Genomic DNA, 15,125 nt, shown 5'->3' with positions numbered 1-15,125 from the left:
AGGAGGCACTTGTAATTATTATCAGACCATTAGCATCCCATTGTGAGTGAGGATACCAAGGCACAATAAAAGAACAATAAAGACGCAAGCCTCAGACTCCTGTATAATTCTGAAATAATGTTGTGCTACAGTTTGAAAGCTGCTTTAGTTTGTATAAATCTTTGTAGGAAACCAATGTATGTGATTGGTATTGTTATGTAGGATTTTTTAAATGTTTGTCCGCCTCTAAATAACCATTAATCAACACCAGATTGAGGACAGTATGTAAGAGAAAAGTAATAGAGAAGACTGTAGCTTTATTGGAATCTATACGATTTAGTAGCATGTGCCACTGCTGCTGTACATGGTTGTTAGCTAGGGATTTTTATATTGATATTTCAATCGATCAAAATTCCTGTTGTAAATGAGACAGAATATGATGTAAGTTTGGTTAAAGCTGTTATGTAATGAAGCAAACTGGGTGTGTGTAATAGCAGCCTTATAAAAGTGGCTCATAGTCAAAGCATAGCAAAGTATAATAAAGAGTAGTGAAAGAACAGAGGTAAGCATTGCAAACCTCAAAGGTATGAAAAAGCACATTTAAAAACATGGTAAATGCATATTATTACCATGGGAAAAGGATGGAAAACTGCAAAAAAAACCATGTGACTATATTGTGGTACTCTTGTAAGGGAATCATGTAGGTCTTCAATATGTTGTGTTTTTTTATTTCAAAAGGTTATGACTTTATTTCAAAGGGCACTATAAGCATACTGTGAGGCACTTTAGAACCTTCATGATCCCAGCTAGTTGGCGTGCCAGCAAAACCTGTGGTCTGTATTTACATTTCACTGTCTGTGGGAAACAATGCAAGCATAGCAATCTTCTACTATGGTCAGAAATACAGTACAGTAAATGGGGTGTTTATATTGATAGTTATCATAAAAAATAAATCCAGTTTGCTGTCGATCTGACAAGGTTTAGGAGATAAAAGAATAAAAAGTCAGTTTGCTACGTGGCTCGTTTTCAAGCCTGATAATCATAAACACTTAAAATTTTAATTTCTGAATAAAATCCCCTACAGGAGGTTAGGACATCTGTACCCATAGAAGTTGCTGCTGTATACTAGTTTTTGAGCTTTGCATTCTTCTATTTTTCAAAGGGGAATTGAGGAAACGTTGCATTTTCTATGACTAAACTGAATAAACATCTCGGGTTGTCTCAGCCAATTGGGTTCTAAGTAGAGCGCGCAGTACCCCACGTGTAAATTTCAAGCAGCCTGAAGAACCTGAGTCCATAATACTAAAAACACATTTCAAATAATGTCTGTTTTCAGTTTATAACAGCATTAGTATTCTCTGCATCTGCCATTACCTTTACAAGATTGACCTTGTCTTTTTTTGTGTAGTAAGTAATTGAAGAAAAGTTAAATACAATTTCAAGCCTGTGTACTGTTTGGCATGTTTACAAAACCTTGTTCATAAACACATTATAGTCTCTTTAGATTATTGATCTTGCCTTTCGTTTAGAGCCCTCCCCTTCAGCTCTGGACATTTAACTGTAGCCACAGTCAATTATCTAGCAGGTACTGAGTGATGCGTTGATAGTAATGATTAATAAGAACAGAAGCCTGTTCCAGTGAATACTACACTGTCGTGTTTGACTTGTATGTTTGGCTGAACGCCTATCTTCAGCTGGAACCTACAGGAGGAGCAGCATTCTGAGATTGCAAGGTGTAAGCATGGACAGTGAGGAGGGAGCAAGTAGATTAGGGGAGGTAGGAATGCCAAAGGCCAACAGCAATGCCTTATAAATTAAAAGCAATATGCACCAGCAAAGCTTGTAAGCATGTGAAACCGACCCATGTTTAGCAGATGGTGGATCCTGAACTAATCCTCTTTTCCTAGAGTTGAAGGCAACACTGTTCCACCTAAGCCTCTCTGTGTCGGACAGTCAGTTTTGCCAGGTGGTCGATGACACTGCTAATTTCGTGGAGTGTGCTTGCTCACACCTGTCCATCTACACGGCCTACGCCCAGACGGACAACCTCTCCTCCTACAATGAGGCCTTCCACACTGCAGGGTTCACCTGCATTTCGGGTGTGTATTACAGAACTCAAAGCATTGAAACACACTGGAGACTGTAGAAACAACCCCAGAGTATGCCTTGTAAAAGTGTCCTGGTCTAAAAGCACAGCAAAGTGTCATGAAGTACAGTGAAAGCATGGTAAAACAGAGGTAAGCATTTTAAAGCCCAGAGAGGTATGGTATATACAACATGGCCTTTCAGTGCTGCAAATGAAAAAAATGCAGTCTTGGATTCTCATTAAAGAACAATATTTGTGAACTGAAATGCATTTTATGGCAGTAGAGTATTGAGGTTATAATGGGAAATCCTGAAAGTTTATTAAGTGAGTGATAACTGCTGGCTTATTAGTGTTTATTTAATATACTGATAAACCTTTTTAAAGAAAGTACTGTTGCATTTAAAACACCTTTAAAGAAAAGGAAACCCATTTCATTGAGTTCAGAGTCGAGAATCATTAAAGGAGATCTAGGGGCAACAAGCTTGACAAGAAAATGATAAACAAGAAAGTGTGGTTTGAGGGACCACTCTTCTCAGTTATATATATATTTTTTAGTAAAACTGATATTTTTTAACAGAATGATATTAACAATTAGTTAACTAAAAAAAGGACCTGTAAACCTGTTAACCCTTAGGTGTAATTCGGTGGATGCTCTAGAGGGCACTCCCTCGCAGAGCTTCTCATGCGTTAGCCTCACCAAGGCCGCAACCTTGCTATCCCATCTCCATAGTTTCTTATCAGGTCCGAGCACCTTTCTGGCCCTTCTGGTTGGCCAAGTCCCCACCTGCCAAGCCGGGCCCCGCCAAGGGGGTGGGGGTTGGGGGTTTCTCTATTTTCCTCTCTCCAACACGGACCCGAGATACTTTATCCTAACTCTCCATGCCGCCAAGCTGCTTGAGGATGCTGCACTGAGTAGTGATGGATCTATCCCTTTGTCTTTTATGTCTGTGATCGAGAGGGTCTTTTGTGTTTGTCTTCTCATTCTCCTTGTTCGACCAGCAGCTAAGAGACGCCACCTGGCTAACGACCTGGACTGAGAGCTTCATCCTTATTTTTTCTGTTTCTAATTCTCAATAGTCGCTGCAGATGTGGCCTGACCCGGTGAGACGTGAGAATTCACAGTGTTTTACGTCGTACGTCTTGTCCAGCTATTTTCTTCTCAAGCTGTCTAGCTTTTTTTCTCTAATTCTTTGTTACACAAGCACTCCCGTTCCTGAAATCAAATCACTCTTATACTACACTACTCTAGTCCTCGTAAGTGAGCAGTGAAATATACATATATATATATGTATATTTTGTCCCATCTGTTTTGCTCGAGATTCTCAATGTTTGCTGCCAAACTCCTCATGCACATGATGGTGGCCTGCCTGGGGACTCAGGTGAGTGACTTTACAGATTGCATGCTGAGGCTTTGCTGTTGCTTCAGCTGTGTTTGAAAAGCCACATATCAAACCATATTCAGGATAATACAATGCAAATGCTTTGTTCCTCATTGCCCAGCTTGCTCTGAAGACCGGTCAACATTCTGGATGTATGCATTGTGAAGGGAGAGAAATGGTTAAAAGTGTCCATTAGGTTAGGAAACATCAGCTGCTGTCTGGATTTGTCATTGTGCTAATAAGAGCCAGCAAGCTTACACCTTTTGATTCCCCACTCTCCTCCTGTTCCTTCTCTGTGTCCCCTGGTATCGCATTCCCTCTTCATGTCAAACATTTCTGTCCAGGTTCCCTATTTGCTTACAGTTATCTGATTTCTAGATTAGGACCCTTGCTTAAAACCCTCCACTAGTTATCTGAACCTACTTAATTTTTGTATTTTTAGAGGCTATTATTTAAGACTTTGAACCTTCACTGCTTTATTCATTCTGTTAATTGTTTCCCTGGCAACAGCGATATAGCAGAGGCAGCCATACATACTGTATAGGCAAAAAAGTTTTAGAAAACCACTTTTCCAGTTATGAAACTTGTATATTCTTTGGCACAAGTTATTGACTGTATCAGAATGGAGGTGGGGAGAGCCATGTCACAGACATACTGGTTCTATTAGGTCAAACCAAGTGTCCTCTTTCACGCAATGAGTGAGATCTGTCTTCATTTCACCATAGGTTTTATTCTGTCCTATTACCAGTGTGCCTCAGTACCTTGTTTGTCTTTTTCACATGTGCTGCAGAGTCCACTTTGAGTAGAAGTGGAGAAGATTTGGTCAACACAAATATTTCCAAGGCCCACCAGATGGCAATAAATTATTTTGTAAAGAGTGAGATGTGAAGCAGATTTAAAAAAAAAAAAAAAGAAATGTTGACTGAAAACGTTTGTTGGTCAATCTAAAGAGACCAGGGTCCACCCTGACAACAAAACAATTTTTTAACAAAGAAATAAACAGCAAGTAATATATAATGATGTGTTGTTATGGCTGGTCAAATTTTATTGTTGAAAGCTCAGCAGAAGTAACGCCATGGATTTTTAATGGGATCGGTTTTTTGCACTTTTTCACTGAGTGCTACAGGGAAAAACACAAGACAACCTTATTACATTGTGCTGAGGTCTCTGAAACAAGTGTGTGGCTTCATTTAGTGTGTGTGTGAAGTGCAAGTGTGAAGGTGCACAGGACACAGGTACAGTTTTGTGGACTCAACTGACAGGATATTACAAGTCAGTTCTAAACATTCTAATACCATGCACCGCACTAAAGTTACTATCAACACGCTCGCCAAAGAGCCGTAGTCATTCATTTGAGCATTTCTAAATATCTTATGATTTAATATTTTATAGTTATGCATTATTGACAGATTAGCTCCTTTAAACGTTTCTGTTTTCCCTGCTGGACCTACCATTGAAGGAATGCAGCTGACTTTAAATGTGTGCCATTTATTTGCAAATATATAGATTTTTTTTTTTTTTTTTTCTCACACTCCCAGGAGTGTCACGCATGGGCTTGCCTTATATAATTCAAATATACGCCATATTGCCACTGCTAATGGCATGGTGAGTGTTATGCAAGTATATAAATCTGTGCAGAAAAATACTTCACACAAGGCTCCCATGCATTTGTTAAAATACAGGAACATTTCTAAATTCACGGAACAGGAGCAAGGGCTGCGAGGAATAAGCCCTGGGACTTGAAATAGAAACAATGTGCTTTTGACTTTAGGAAGATGACATGCTTTCCTCTTGGCTCACGGAGAGCCATCCTCATGGAGGTGGGACCAAATCGATCAGCCTCCAAGGCTGGGAATCAATCAATCAATCTTTCAATCTTTATTTTATATAGTGCCTTTCATAGTGGACCACCATCACAGAGTGCTTTACAAGAGGAACAATGCATAATACATTAAATACAGTGAAATACAGGGCATAGTACATTAAATACAAACAGTAAAAAAAGCAAGTACATTAAATACAGGCATATTACAATGCAAATACTAAATTCTAAACATTGTGGATGCGTGTGTCATACAGAATCATACGAACAAGATGGAATGAAAAACCTGAAATAGCAGTTTAGACAACAGCTAATGACAGATCAAACGTTCCTTCCCCCATGGGGGAATGAAGAGAAGGATAGAGGATACATTTGAGAAGACTAGAAGAAGTCGCTCCAACTAACAGGGAACGCCTGCGCTTCAGGAGATCGTCACGGCCAGACCTCTGAGACAAAGGCACGCAGGGCGACAGGAATTCTGAAAGAGAAGAAAATGAACTTGCAAAGAACCAGAGAGGAAAACAGGCTTAGATGAAAGCAAGTTTGTTAGTAAAGAATAGCGGGTTTCCCCTTGGCTCAGGGAGAGCCGCCCTCTCAGAGGGAGGACCCCTCTCAGAGGTGAGACTGACCAATCGGGGCTCCAAGGCTGAAGAACATGTATGCTGCCCCCAGGGGGAACCTGGAATGATTGTTACGATTTGGCCGGGGGTCCCCTCTGGCTCTCAGAGAACCTTCCTCTTGAAGGTTGAGGAAAGCTCGGCTGGGCCTAAGGTTGGGAAGTGACTTTGCTTGCCCCCAGAGGGAGACCGTTGCACAGGCGGCACTGCATTTGGAGGAGGAGGGGAGGAAGGTGAAAAATGCAAAAAAGACACAGAATGAGTGTTTGACCCAGGGCTTAATAAGGAGGTTAATTGATAGATTATCTTAATTGCTAGATTGGCGTGATTAACTAGGGAGGATCCCCTGCACCTGTTCCCTGAATAACACCTAAAGGTTTCAGTTAAATGAAGCACTCCTCCTAATGCAATCTATATTGAGATATGTTTCCCTTTTTTTGTTTCTGGTGGAGAAGTTATAGAACTGGATGTTAATGAAAATAAGAACAGTTTACTGTGCCTGCCCTTACAGAAACGTTCCCACTGAATTACACTGAAATACCGCACCGTGAGCCTAATATGGAAATACATGGATACTGAAATAGAACATCATTGGGTATAGGTTTATATGTGAAAATATCATACTGTGGTACAATTATATCAATGGCTAATTCCATTGTGTCTGTCTTTGTGCAGCCATAGCCTCTTAGTTGGAATAGAAAACTCTTGCAATATATCCATCACATTCAATAACAAAACAAAATGTTATCCTTGATCTGTAATCTGTAATTTATATGTGTTTGTTTAACCGTGTATATGGTTCATGTACTGTCTGAGTTACTATTACTTAAGGCTTTGTTCACTCCAGTCTGCTTTCAGAATTCAGATTTAAACCGTATTCTCAGTTGTCTGTCAGTAAAAGTCATCTGCATTCCTATGCCTGCTGCTGGTAATGATGTGCCAAAGAGAGAAGAAAAACCATGTTTCCACCAACTTCCAGCCTTGTCTGTTGAGTTATTTTGTGTACTATTGATATCTCAATTCCACTGGCATTAGTCAGATACAGTGTTTTTTTTTTAATTTTATTTTAGTACAGCAACTGTGAAAGCCTGTGCATCAGAAACAGCAATGCTTAGCAATTGGAAAAATAGTGTTGTTCATGTAATTAAACTGAATCACTGAGTTATGTATTTGTGTTCTTGTTTAGATTCACTTTGCATTATTCTTGTTTCAGTAGTCACATCCTGTTGACTTTTTAAAACATAGACACTAAAGTACACCCATTGCCTTAACATAGCTGTCAGAATCATGCTTAACTTCCAAGTAAATCTGGTAAACCATAGTGTAATCATTAACTATTCTCCCCCTATTGTTTTTAGGATCTATTTCTTACTCCTGTAGTTCATAACTCCAATATTAACATTACTTTTTTTTCTCTCCTTATTAAACATTGATCAAGTTTAACACAAAATCCTTTTAGTTGTGGATTGACTGCACTGTACCTTCTATAGTAACAAAGACAACCAATGGTCTTTGCAGTATAATTGGGATGCTTTACCTCTAAATAACAAGAGACATATTTTTTAGCTTAAGTAACATTGATATGCCGTATGTATGGTGTATAGCCTACCATTTACTCTACACAAGTACAAAAAAAATAAAGAAATGCAGCCAAATAGCAACAAGATAAGCGTCTATAAAGCAGATAGTTCCCAGTTAATTCTGATAGGTGTGTATTTCACTTCTGCTCGTCACTTGTGACAGCATCTGACGTCAGTATCTCAGTGCAGCCAATGGGATAAAAGGTGAAGTATGAGGTAGACCCTTTAAAGAGGAAGTGCTCCCATTGCCAATAGCTGTCATTAATTTAACTGTATTGTTTATTATTGGTTTACAAAATAATGCTTCATACATTAAGTGTGAAACTGCATGCATTTTGCATGTATCCCTATAAGTCCTTATGAAGGCATTTGCAAATATGTTTGTCTACTTGTCTAGTAGCTTAATGCCAAGCCCATAAGTATATTTCCTTTGAAAATGTGCAGTTTTCACTGCACCTGTTAAGTCCTTACACCTATGGTATGTAACTGTCATAAAGAACAGTTTTTTCTTATTTGTTGCCAGGAGCTAATTGTCAAACTCATTTTAGTTACTTTATCTGCTACTTTTTTCAGGCTTGTTGAAGTACGGTAAAATGTATAGTTCAAGCAGAGGTAGTGGTGACAGCGAGGCAACTAAAGATTGTATGCAGTGGAAAATTACTGTGGCGAGGGTCCTACCTGGATATGCGTGTCTGCCATGTTAATGTTTGTCATGCAAGTGGTAATAAAGCACATTTACTGGGTGCAATCAAAAAGTCACTGCAATAAATACAAGTGAATGGTTTTCCACTTTTAACAGAACTTAATTTAAGTGTACTCAATGTACTCCATTTTTAGCAATATTGCATGTCTTCCCTCTCTACCTAGAAATCTAGCTATCTTTCGTTCTGTCTGTTTGTCCATCAGTTTATCTGTCTTAGTCAGTATGTTTCCTTCTGTCGATCTGCAACTCTCTCCATTTCCATCTATTTCAAGAAATTAGTAATTTTTCTATGAATATATACCAACTCTATTGGGACGCTTCAAATAAGTGACTGCTATTTCATTGTCGTCCTGGCTTTATGGATTCATGAAAGCCTTTTGAAGAAAAAGTTATTCCTTTTAAAATAGATCTTCCACACACCAGATAAACCTCTGTTGACTAAAACCCCCATTTTCACACTTACAACTTAATGTGATAATTTACAGTTCCTATGGGTATCAGATCAGCTGCATTAATCTCCCTGTAGTGACAATACTTGACGTGAGGGATTTATTTTGGGTTAGCACTGAATAGTTCAAGCCATAATTATTTTTTATAACAAAATATTATATTTTTATCACATTTGATTACTCCAACATTGTTAGCTTAGCAGAGGATGCATCCTGAGTGCTGTACTTTTTTGAGGGTGATGTAGGGGAGAGGCTGCCACACTTTTAAATGAACTTTATACGAAACATCTTAAAAAGTACTTACCCAATTGTGATGAAACTTCAGCACCCAGCTTCCCCACCCGATGGCATGCCACAAAACATACCTTGTTTCCACATGTAATATAAGTGCAGCGTGTTGCACGGAGCATTCACAAGTTTGCATTAAGTCGGGAGGAAGCGTTCCAGTTGTTTTTTCAGAAGTGTGTCATAGCAAGAATGAGACTCGGAGATGGAGAGCTGCAATTAAAGTGGAAATGCACACATTTCATTTAAATAAACACATAAATACAGGATACCGGGTTTAAACCAATGTTATTCCTTACGGTCAGACTGGGCAGCTGTCTTCACTGATCCTCTCCATACTCTCTACACCCCTGCCAAACTTAGACAACAAGACATACATTATTTACACACAGGGTTTCCAACCTGCCACATGTGTATACGTGATTCTTGACAGAGTTGCATCAAGCAATCACATTGGAGTCCTGTTGACTAATAATCTTCCGTATTGTATTACAAAGACAATCTTGGCCCACAATAAAAGTGTGACTCCCTTTGGAGCTTCTATTCTCATACTACAGTGAGATTTGGGTATGTAAAGTGATCACAAAAATGTATTGTGTGACACACCCAAATACACATTGTCTTGGGTTTCCAAGAATCAGTGCCGTTGTGTAAGAAAAGCTAATCAGTCATCCAGTAAGTGTGATGTATCTAGTGTTGTGCTTTAAAAAATGCAAAGGGCTGTTGGATGCCCTCAATCGTCCCGGATGTGTCCTCTGTGCTGGGTCAGCCTGTGTTACCAGTAAACAGTTTCTTTTCTTTGAAGCAGTATACAACAATATACTGAGAGTTGGTGTACGCTCTGCCTTTTTGAGTATAACCTAGTTTAAAATAGATCAATTTACGCTGGTTAGAATTTACAGAATCAATGTTAGATACAGTGCCTGAACAAACACTGGCTGAGGTTTTATGATGATTTTTATTTTTATTATTTTTTTAATGCACCTACAGCATGGGTTGCATATTTATATTGCACAGTTGTCACACCACCAGGGCTGCACTGTAAACAAGAGGCACAAACTTAACCTGTTTCATCCTATTGAACTGTTTCATGCCTTCTAGTAGCAACACCTTTTGGTAATCTATTGTACTAGCAATCTCCACTATGGAGAGAACACAAAGGAGCTCTCAAAGTCCTCCCAATATCTCTTTTTCATTTAGCAAACATCCCCGCGACCATGATACACTGGTTGAAGGCACACTTCAGTTTTATTCAATTTGACTAAAACTTGGTTAGGACATTCTTTAGAAGAAAGATATTCAGAGTATCAGAATATGGGGATATATGGAGGTACATGCTCGCCTGTATGTATGTCACATACAGTATATATGTAGGTCATAGGTCATCTACTTGCTCGAATGCTGTATTTTTAGACGGTTTATACAGGCAAATAGCAGAGCATAGTACTGCAAGTTGCCTTCCAGCAGTTTACTGGTGAACAGCATCACACAATATTTTGTGTTGCTGATAGACGAGGTGCAATAATATCATATTTCAAACCATCATTTAACTCTTTTAATTGTGATGCTACCCCTTGCTACTAGATCTTTCTCCCTGATGCAGTGTTCTCCTTTTTTTCTGTTGGCCATATGTAGCAGAGTGGAAGGGACAGGAATAAAAAAAAATCTTTTAAATGGCATAAAACTAGCAGCGAGTAGCAGGAAATGATAGTTCTGTGTAATTCCTTGCCGTTTTATATTAAATAATTCTAATATTTTCAGAAAAAAAAAACATGCCCTTTCACCTTTAGCTAATTAGTGCCCTCTGTCTGCTCTTTGAACTCTTGAGGCTGCATGATTAGTGACTGATGATCCATTGTGAGCTCACCTTCAGCCCATGATAATTACAACTCAGATTACCTGCTGGATTGTTCCATTGGTGTTAGGTCGTATCTACTTGACTTGTATCAATTGCTACTCTTTCTTCTTTCTGGAAGTGGAGCACAGGTTCTCCACAGACATTTCTTAGACAAGTAAAGGATGGGTAGTCAAAGCAGATAAGGCTTTGTCACCAGGAGCACACTGCAGCCACACTCCATGTTGTGCTATGAAGTCCCAGTGCAATAGATTGATTACCTGGAAGCGGTTGACGTACTGGCAAACACCTGTTATCTCATGGTAACTGATCATTTTCAAGAGGCTTATTGTCATTGTAAATAGTACCCTAACGTAATATATCAGAAGATTAACTGTATTTGGTGTACAATATCAGCAACCTTTTAGTTGATCAGACTCTCAGGTGTGAAGTAATTTCCACCATGCTATTTTAGACAATAGCAACTGGCAATTGTAATTTAGAGCAAACATGAGGCTGCTCTTGTGTTAAGCTGTTATGAGAAGGGATGAACAGTCAAATTAATTTGTTACCTGGCATCAGGTCTAGACTGTCATCCACAACTTTACCAAAGTAAAAAAGGGTCAAGTAGACACTGGTTAATGTTAATTCAAGTGGTTTGTTTCTCACAGTATTTTACAGGCCTTCCCCACTCTCTCTTGGGCTCTGGTTCAGTGGGTGTTTTAAAGGGATTTTTCTTAAGCTGGCTTCATTTTTTGTACCATGTTTTTATTGAATTGTCTTCTTTTTGGGTATTTCTTTTGTAACGCGCTTTGGGGACAGCTTTGGCTGTGAAAGATTCCATTGTAAGTCAAGGTTGTGGTACAGTATCATTTCCACCCTTTTGAGTGCTCTGCTGGTCTACTGCACAAGTGTGTTAAATAAGTACAGCAATATTACATGTGTGATTGAGATTTACACACACAAAGGTAGCAAGAGAGAGAGCTCACACTTGTACTTCCTAGTTTTGCCAAGGTTATTTGGAAAACCCTAAGACATTACCAGCAAATAAAATGTCTTGCAAACTCATAATATTATTATTTCTGAGTCACAAAACACTCCAGCAGAGGAACTAGAAATCTAAGAGCTGTGTGAGAAACTAGGAAGAGGGTGAAACCCTGGCTCATGTTCTGTCTGGGGTGTTTGATTTATTTCCTCTGCAAGCCTTCACACTGCTGCCAAGTTACCTCTTAGATGATGTGCAGGTTCTCTAGGGAGCTGCTAATACCCAAAGTGTGTCAGCAGAGAGCAGGGAGACAATGAACAAAGCTCATCTTTGAAGCTGGTCTAGCAAAGAACTGTCTCCAACTCTCTTTGTTTTTGGTTATATATTTTCTCTGTGGGTCACTATATATTATACAGCCACGAGGGAGTAATTTCTTTGGGTTGATTTTCTATGTCTGCCAAGGTTGTGAAAAGGATAAAAGGTGGTGCTAGTCATTATACAAGTGCGTGAGAACAACCCGAGCAAATAATAAATATTTTTACAAGAGGCTGTGTGCACTCTTGTCTCAGAGGCTTATTGAGACAATCAGTTATTCAAAATAAGAAAAACTCCATATTTGGATATGAAAGAAAAGAAAATCAAAGGAATACTTGCACAAAACTTAACAATTACTGTTAGAAAAGAAAACATGGGCAATCTGCACCTGCACTTTCCTCCAAATCAGGCTTTTTAAACTGGAAAGAAAAGAGGAAAGAAAAGCGTCTTACATTTTTAAGAGAAAAGGAGATATTTTACTCTGAGAGACACTGGGGTGGGATGAGAGGAGTCTGTCCTGCTGATAGTTTCATTTTGTGCATGCTGATAGTATGCTTGTAAGTGTGTTTATTTTATCACTTTTCACTGGGGATTTAACAAATCAAAGTGTGCATTTATGCAGTACAGGAAAGCAGCACAGTATCTTAGTCTTAATTACATAAACCAATTATGTACCTAAGATGGATGGCAAATAATTCACACTTGGGCATAAATACGTTATTTTACTTCAAACAAACTAGATTAATACAATATATTGATGTTGTTGACTGCAAGTAATTAATTCATTCTTACTTTTGTGAGTGAAATTGAAAAGTGTTCATTGTATTTATTGCATTTAGCTGCTTGTTGTGTTGGGGTGCTCGGGTGTTCTGGGTGATTTATAGGTGTTTGAAGAGAAGGAAGGATGCTTTCACCTCTAGTAACATTTGTTTAGTCAGTTTGTTTAATCAAAGCCCTTAAACCAAAATATAATCTTTGACCAGAATACAGTATATCATTTACAGCTCTGGTCAACGGCACTCATGAACACACATAAAAGAAACCCTAAACAAAACAGGTGAAGAAATCGCAAATATTCAAATAGGTAATAGTTTTATGTAGAATTGTAACCCCAGCAAAGTTTAAGCACCACTCTTTAACAGCACCATTGTTAAGAAAGTTGATGCCAAGCAAGTTGGGGGTGAAACTAAGTTGTGTTTGAACAATGATTAATCTAGTTAGAACTTAAAGCTAAGCAAGCTCTCTTCAGATGTACATTCCCTTAGAAAATAGTATTTAGAGGGAATGGTTTAGGTTGAGTTACTTTCTAAAGCTGAGAGAAAAAAAACATGTCTATCAGAGACATGTTTTTTAGTTGCTCTTTTCAACCTGTGATTTCTGGAAAGTATCCTTTGGACAGTAGTATTGGTTTTAAAGTGTTAAGTATTACAAACATGACATCAATAAGATATTTACTATATGCTATGGATGATTGCAATCCGTGTGTGTGTGTGTGTGTGTGTTTTTTGCGTGCGTTTTTAATATAAATTCTCTCTTTTGTTTCCAGGCTATCTTCTGGATTACACAGCTTGCCTGAGAAAGATGTTCTGGTGGGAGGCTAGTATTTCATCTCTCTCAGTATTAATGAATTGGGTTCTGTATTTCCGCACATCAGGGCTATGGCTTTGACCTTGGCCGCTTTGTTGTCCTTTCTGAAGGCAAGATGTTATAGTGATTTCTCTTTGGGGTGCCTGTGGATTGGCTATAGGAGTTAGCCAGCATGTCCTTTATCTTGCTACCTTTCCTCTGAGCTGTAACACATGACTTCGGTAAGGTGAGACAAAGCCACAAAGATAAAGAGGAAGAACTCTTTGTTAGTAGACCAAAGATCAACTAGCAAATGCTTGCCACTGCACTTTCTGCTTCAGTTTGTTTTATACCAGGAAAGCGCCCTTCGTTATCTAGCACTAATATTGGCTAAAGGAGTACATGAGCAATGAAAATGGCATCTTAACAAAAAATAAATAAATCAGCGCGTGGAAGTACAATATTTTGAAAAATGTTAACCGAAACCATCGTGCAATGTATGTCTGCAGCACAAGTATTTCGTATTGTGAAAAAAACAAGTTAAATGCTCAGTCATCTAAATTGCAAGAACCCATCTGCTACTTAGGAAGAAAACACAGAATGTCACAAAAAACAAACAAGCATTCCATCTGTTAGTTTTACTGCGCGTAGTGAGACTTTTTTTTTTTTTTGTTGAAAGTAAACTTTAATTTGGATTTTGATTGCAGACTACTCTGACAATGTTATGCCTTTGAGTTCTACTGTTGGTCTGCTGATATCGGCTTGACCCCAAAATCAGACTTTAAAAAACTAATATTATGGAATCAGCAAGTATGGGTACAGTACGTCTCGTTTTTATTTATATACTGTATTATAGCATATATTTTACTGAGCAAACATTTTGTTGTGCTTTGTTAGTAAGCTGTTGTGTTGTGTGTTTTTTATGAGTTGTCACAGGGTGTTAAATGCAGTTGAAAGTTTTAAAGTTTCTTTTTATAAAGTTCTGTGTTTTATAGTTAAAACCCCTCTGCTGTTTATTCTTATTTCTTACTTCTAGTTTAAATCATGTTTTACTTTGAATACATCAGATGCCTTAGATATTTATTCGTGTGTAAATGTATTTATCTATGTGTCCCTATGTGTGGTTGCTGCTAATTTTATTCTTGGTATTTTTGAATATCTTATTATTCGAAATTCCCACCCCTAGTAACTACCATAGACCGACGCAGGTGGAATGTTTATCGTAAAATGAAGACTGTACCTGCAGAGGTCCAGGAAGTAACCAGTTGCTTAAAGGACACTAAGCAACCCTGGAGCCAAAAAGCCATCTAACAAGAAATCTGTCATTGATACTTCATAATGGGTGTTGCTGTATTTCTGGGACCATTTGTTGTATTGACTTGAACACTGAAAGGTATAACACCCACCATATGGAGGATTTGTGACGATCTTGATGATCTCCTATCCAACAGCACTGTCTGGACACCATCTCGTTGGTTTCTTCTTGATACCACTTGATCCAGAATGTCTAAATGCACTTTTTCCT

At 38.4% G+C, this 15,125-nt stretch overlaps 1 pseudogene; it reads left to right on the top strand.

Moving 5' to 3' along the window:
- LOC121327374 overlaps positions 1-15,125 on the top strand; it is a 144,362-nt pseudogene that overhangs the window by 59,900 nt on the left and 69,337 nt on the right.

Source organism: Polyodon spathula, chromosome 2, assembly GCF_017654505.1.
Source record: "Polyodon spathula isolate WHYD16114869_AA chromosome 2, ASM1765450v1, whole genome shotgun sequence".
NCBI classification, from domain to species: Eukaryota; Metazoa; Chordata; class Actinopteri; order Acipenseriformes; family Polyodontidae; genus Polyodon; species Polyodon spathula.
This window is presented reverse-complemented; position numbering and strand designations above follow the sequence as displayed.